Genomic DNA, 6000 nt, shown 5'->3' with positions numbered 1-6000 from the left:
ACTTTCACTGCTATGCAGATGACACCCAATTGTACTTGTCAATCAAGCCAGACGAAACCAGTCAGTTAGCTAAACTTCAAGTGTGCATTAAAGATATAACAACTTGGATGACGTACAATTTTCTGATGTTAAACTCAAACAAAACTGAAGTGATTGTGTTGGGCTCCAAACACCTCCGACTAAAGATATAGCTATTCTGGATGGTTTTGCCCTGGCCTCCAACACTACTGTTAGAAATCTAGGAGTTATTTTTGATCAGGATTTATCCTTCAACGCCCATCTAAAACAAACCTCAAGAACAGCCTTTTTTCATCTTCGTAACATTGCCAAAATTAGGAATATCCTGTCGCAAAACGATGCGGAAAAACTAGTCCATGCATTTGTTACTTCTAGGCTGTATTACTGTAATTCCTTACTATCAGGATGCTCAAATAAGTCCCTTAGGACTCTCCAGCTGATCCAGAATGCTACAGCACGTGTTCTGACAAGAACTAAGAAAAGAGATCATATTTCTCCCGTATTAGCTTCTCTGCATTGGCTTCCTGTAAAATCCAGGATTGAATTTAAAATCCTTCTCCTGACATACAAAGCTCCAAATGGTCTAGCACCATCATATCTAGAAAAGTTCCTAGTACCGTATTGTCCCACTAGAGCACTGCGCTCCCAGAATGCAGAGCTACTTGTGGTTCCCAGAGTCTCTAAAAGTAGGATGGGAGCCAGAGCCTTCAGCTATCAGGCTCCTCTCCTGTGGAACCAGCTCCCAGTCTGGGTTCGGGGGGCAGACACTGTCACTGGGTAAGAGGACGATGGCATCTTCCTAGACAGGCGGTTGATAGGGAGAAGTTCGCTTTTATTAAAATTTAATTTATAACCAGAGTATCTGCCGAATTGGGTAAGAATGTCTGTAATAACAGGGATAGACGAGGCCGAATTTGACACGTACAGGGACAGCTTGTGGGTAACATCGTTCCTGGTGATGCCCTCGACTTTCCCCTCCCCCCGAAGCCAGATGGCCAATGGCTCGACAGCTAAAGCAAATAAGAGGGGGGAGAGGGGGCATCCCTGTCTGGTGCCCCAGCGAAGGAGGACGACCTCACACCATTTGTTTGGATATGGGCAGTTGGGGAGTCATAAAGCAGTCTAATCCATGCAATAAAGTCAGAGCTAAAACCGAATTTTGACAGGATGTAGTACAGATACTCCCACTCAACCCTGTCAAACGCTATCTCGCCAATAATGTTGAGAAGTCGTCTGGTATTGAATGACGAATTCATTCCAGCCATGAACCCAGTCTGGTCTGTGGAAATCAGGGCAGGTAGGGCTTGCTGCAGACGAGTGGCTAGGACCTTGGCAAGAATCTTTTGGTCCACATTTAAAAGTAAGATGGGCCTATAGTTGTTGCATTCAAAGGGATCCTTGTCTTTTTCTTCAGATAGGGTTGGGGGCAATCTACCACAAGTAAAGGATTCATTGTAGACGTTATCCAAATGTGGGGTTATTAGGTTCAAATATGCTTTGTAGAATTCTACAACAAACCCATCTGGGCCAGGGGATTTGCCATTTTGTAGCTGCCCAACCGCCTCCAGCACTTCTGCCAATGAGATCGGCGCGCCTAGTTTGTCAGCCAGATTACTATCGACTTTGGGATATGTAAGCATCTCCAGGGGGTTGTGGCTCTTCCAGATTTCAGGTGAGTACTCTGAAATGTGCAGGTCAGAATAGAAATAAAAAAATGCATCATTTACCAATTTGGGGTCTGTAACCACTGTTGCTGATGGCACTTTTATCCTTGGGATCAGCCCACCTTATCTCCCATTTCAAAATAATGTTGCATTGTTTTTAACAATTTTGTTTCAACCTTGGATGTTGACAAAAGGTCGAACTCAGCTTGAAATTGACAGTTTTTTTATGATTGCTATGACAATTTTTTCAAAACTCTTAACACGGTTAGCACAACATCTGTCTGTGTAGGCTATACAATTGTTGCTTTGACACAAAATGCATACAGTTAACACAAATTTAAAATGCTTGAACTTCTTTTACACACAAGCTCAACCAAGACCAAAACAATGGACCTTTACTGCCAAATTTACAAATGCTTTCACTCTGTATGTCTGAACAGATACCAACATGTTCTAAACCTAACTTATAGGCTAAAGTCAAAGTGAACAGCTGTTCATATTGTAAATTGAAAGACAAATATATCCCCTGGATTTTGTTCCATTGCTACTGAGAAACAGCTGATTGATGTTATGCAAATAGATCGATCACAGCTGATTGACATCTAGGAAACACACTCAGGTGTTGAGGTTCTTTCAATCGCATGACCATATGGTAGTACATACAGTACAGTTTTTAAGGATCGCTATGACACTTTTTTCAATACTTTTAACAACTTTCCTAAACTCTTAACACAGTTAGCACAACATCTGTCTGTGTAGGCTATACAATTAACACATTTCTTGTTGCTTTGATACAAAATGCATACAGTTAACACAAATTTAAAATGCTTGAACTTCTTTTACACACAAGCTCCACCAAAACCAAAACAATGGATCTTTACTGACAAATTTACAAATGCTTTCACACTGTATGTCAGAACAGATAACATCATGTTCTAAACCTAACGTATAGGCTAAAGTCAAATTGAACAGCTGATCATATTGTAAATTGAAACACAAATATATCCCCTGCATTTTATATATGCATTTATTAAGAAACAGCTGATTGAAGTTATGCAAATAGATCAATCACAGCTGATTCCCTTCTAGGAAACACACTCAGGTGTTGAGGTTCTTTCAATCACATGATCATATGGTAGTACAGTAAAAGAGGACCTATTTGAACAATATACTGTAGATGAACACAGAAAATAAGAAAAATGCCTTCACGAGGGAGAGGAAGAGGAGTACCAGGACAATTCTGTCTCTGTCTCCTTTTTTTTTCATAAACCATACATTCTATAAAGCTACTCTGAGATGGGTCATTCATTTGTTGTATTGAATCTCTGCAGTAAAAGAAAGAAATCGGTGACTGGGTTGGATTAGTGGGTAGAGCAGGCGCACATATACTTGCAGGTTTATGCCTTGACGCAGAGGTCCAGGGTTCAAATCTGACTTGTGATGATTTCCTGCATGTCTTCTCCCTCTCTCTCTCTCCCCTTTCTCAACTAGCTGTCCTGTCAAATAAAGGCGGGAAACCCCAAAAAATAATCTTTAAAAAAAATTTACTAAACCCAGCAAAACAAAAATGTAGAGAGGCTTCAACAGAAACTGCAGTGCAAAACACAATATATGATCAATACAATCACTTTTGTCTGTTGTATAAGGGCAGACCTGACTGAAACATAAAATAATGTAGTTTCTGTAATTCCATGGGATGTTAGTGTTTTGTATGACATTGTGCAGTGATTGACTAAATGTTCCTGTTGGAAGAGAAAATGTGTTAGTGTTTTGGAAGAATTATTTGATTTTGAGACATGATTGCATTGTTTTGGTAGACATAGTACATTGTGTTAGTGTATTATTGTATTTTGAAAATCAGTGTTGGCGTTTAGTTTACAATGTGTGCCAATTGTGTGTTGTAGGTGTGTTGGTGCATTAAGAGTTTAGAAAAGCTATTAAAAGAATTGAAAAAATTGTCATAGCGATCTTATAAAACTGTAAGACGTTGGTCATAAAGAGAGGGAGTGGGGGTGGCGGCATCAGTTTGCAATAGTTGATTCGAGAGCCAAACCATCCTTTCTGTGTCCGCCTTTTTCTGCCGGGAGGCAAACGAGATACCTTGTCCCCTCAGATATGCTTTACGACATCGCGGTAGGCCGCACGTTGCTCTAAGATGTCGGGGCAGTAATCCTCGTAGATGCGGACCGGCGAATCACGATACTTGAGGTCGTTCCTCCGTTTGTGGGCCTCCTGAATTACCAGCTCTTTAGTCTGGTGCCAGTGAAATCATATTATCACAGGCCTGGGCCTGTCTCCCTGCCGCGGCTTAGCAGCTAGTGAGCGGTGGGCCCGGTCTAGCTCTGGTGGGGTTTGCAGCACTTGGTCCCCGAATATCTCCATCAGGACTTCAGAAAAAAAGGTTGTGGGTCGTGGAACCTTCTATGGACTCGGGCAGGCCGACAATCCTGACGTTGGTACGATGGCTTTGTCCCTCCAAATCGATGTTCTTGGTTTTGAGCTTAGCACAAGCCACTGATAAAGTGGAGCATGATACTTCAAGGGCCAGAACGCGCCCTTCGGTTAAATTGGCGTTGTTCTCCAAACTCGCAATTCGTTCACCAAAGTCAGTCACTGTGGCCTGTACTGTGTCTAGTTTAGCTTCAAGAGAGGTAAACGCCGACCTGAGCTCAGCAGACAACCCTGCCGATATGGACTGGTGGTGCTCCTCCAGTAAGCTAGCCAGGGCAGGCATGCTAAACTGGCTAGCAGGGGCGGACGATTCGTCTCTTTGGTGGGCTTGTTTTTCCTTAGCCAGCCTGGTTCTGGAAGCCATGAAGCGTGTAAAAGATATTACTCACTATTACTAAAGAGTCGTATCGAATTTGGGTTGTAAAAAGTTATGTTTTTTCAGGTCAGTTCGGGAGAGTGTGCGTCTACTCCATTCCTCTCTCCACCGGAAGTCCGATATTATAAATAAAATTGAATTGAATTGAGACTTATGGCGGTGTGCCACACATCCGGATTGATTGATTGAGAGCCAATCTGCAAAAATATGCATTAATCAACCACCAGAACCGGACCGAGTACAAAGACGGACTCAGCCGACAATGTGAGTGTGTGGGTGTGAGTATGTATGAGAGAGAGACATTTAAACTACATTTTAGTGTCGTCTTTTTCGACGATGGCAACGATATTGGCACAGCCAGCGTTTAATGACGCTGAAAGGTGCTGTCTCGTCTCGTCGAATTTAACACTTCAGCAGAGGTATGAATTTGCAAACAGTCATAAAGTAAATTAAAACACACAGGCCCGAAATACACATGCACAAACAGGACCTTATATATGCATTAATGGATAAATGGCAGAGTGAGGGGGCAGGAAATGAAGGCACCCTAAGCAGTTGGGGTTCTGTGCCTTGCTTAAGGGAACTGGCACCTCTCCAGCTACCAGTCTATACTCCGTACTTGGTCTGTACAGGGACTTGAACCGTCAACCTTCCAGTTCCTATGGACTGAGCTACTGCCCAAGATAGAAGATGGTGCTCTCTTTTTAAAAGCAGACTGAATTGTCATACCTTGACCCTTTTCCTTTAAACTAAGAGCGCCATCTAGTGGGCTCAGTAAATAAAGAAAATTGTTCATGAAGCTTCATGAGGCTTCATTTGGCTATCACTAGCTGAGAGCTACGTTAACTCCACCCCTACAACTGGCAAATTTAAAAGGGATTGCAAAAAACAGCATGTTTAAGTGCCCAGTATTTAAAGGTCCAATATCTAATATATTTACTGTAATAAATCCAAAAATTACAGCAATGCGTCATCAGATATTAAGAAAGCATGCTAAGTTGAAATGCTGGCCCTCATTTATCAATCTATTGTAGAAACCAGCTCAGATATGAGCGCAGAAATCATCTTACGACAGGCTTCATGTGTGATTCATGAAACGTTCGTATCACACCAATCAGAGCGTAAGAATGGTCGTACATTGATAAATGCAGCGGCTGGAAACAATCGTAATTTAAATATCACGCCTCAATATATTCTCGGTTTTGAGGCCTCGCCCCTACAATTTACGACATGGCGAGATGTAATCCGGCTAAGAAGCGACTAGAGTTGAGCCGGATACTCGGCTGAAACGAGTATCCGGTACGGATAAAGCACTTTTGCCGAATACGAGTATTATACGAGTAATACGAGTCAATATCTGTGCTCGGATTGAATAAAAATCTTCATTGGGTAGCTGACTGTGTCTGCGTTCTGTGATAGGCTAGTCGTCACAGCGCCCCTCCCCTACACACATACATTGATAGATTTATTGTGTTGTTGTGTGTGTCCCGC

The sequence above is a fragment of the Sander lucioperca genome, chromosome 1 (genome assembly GCF_008315115.2).
Source record: "Sander lucioperca isolate FBNREF2018 chromosome 1, SLUC_FBN_1.2, whole genome shotgun sequence".
Taxonomy (NCBI): domain Eukaryota; kingdom Metazoa; phylum Chordata; class Actinopteri; order Perciformes; family Percidae; genus Sander; species Sander lucioperca.
The sequence above is the reverse complement of the archived record's forward strand: the minus strand, read 5'-3'. Positions refer to the sequence as shown.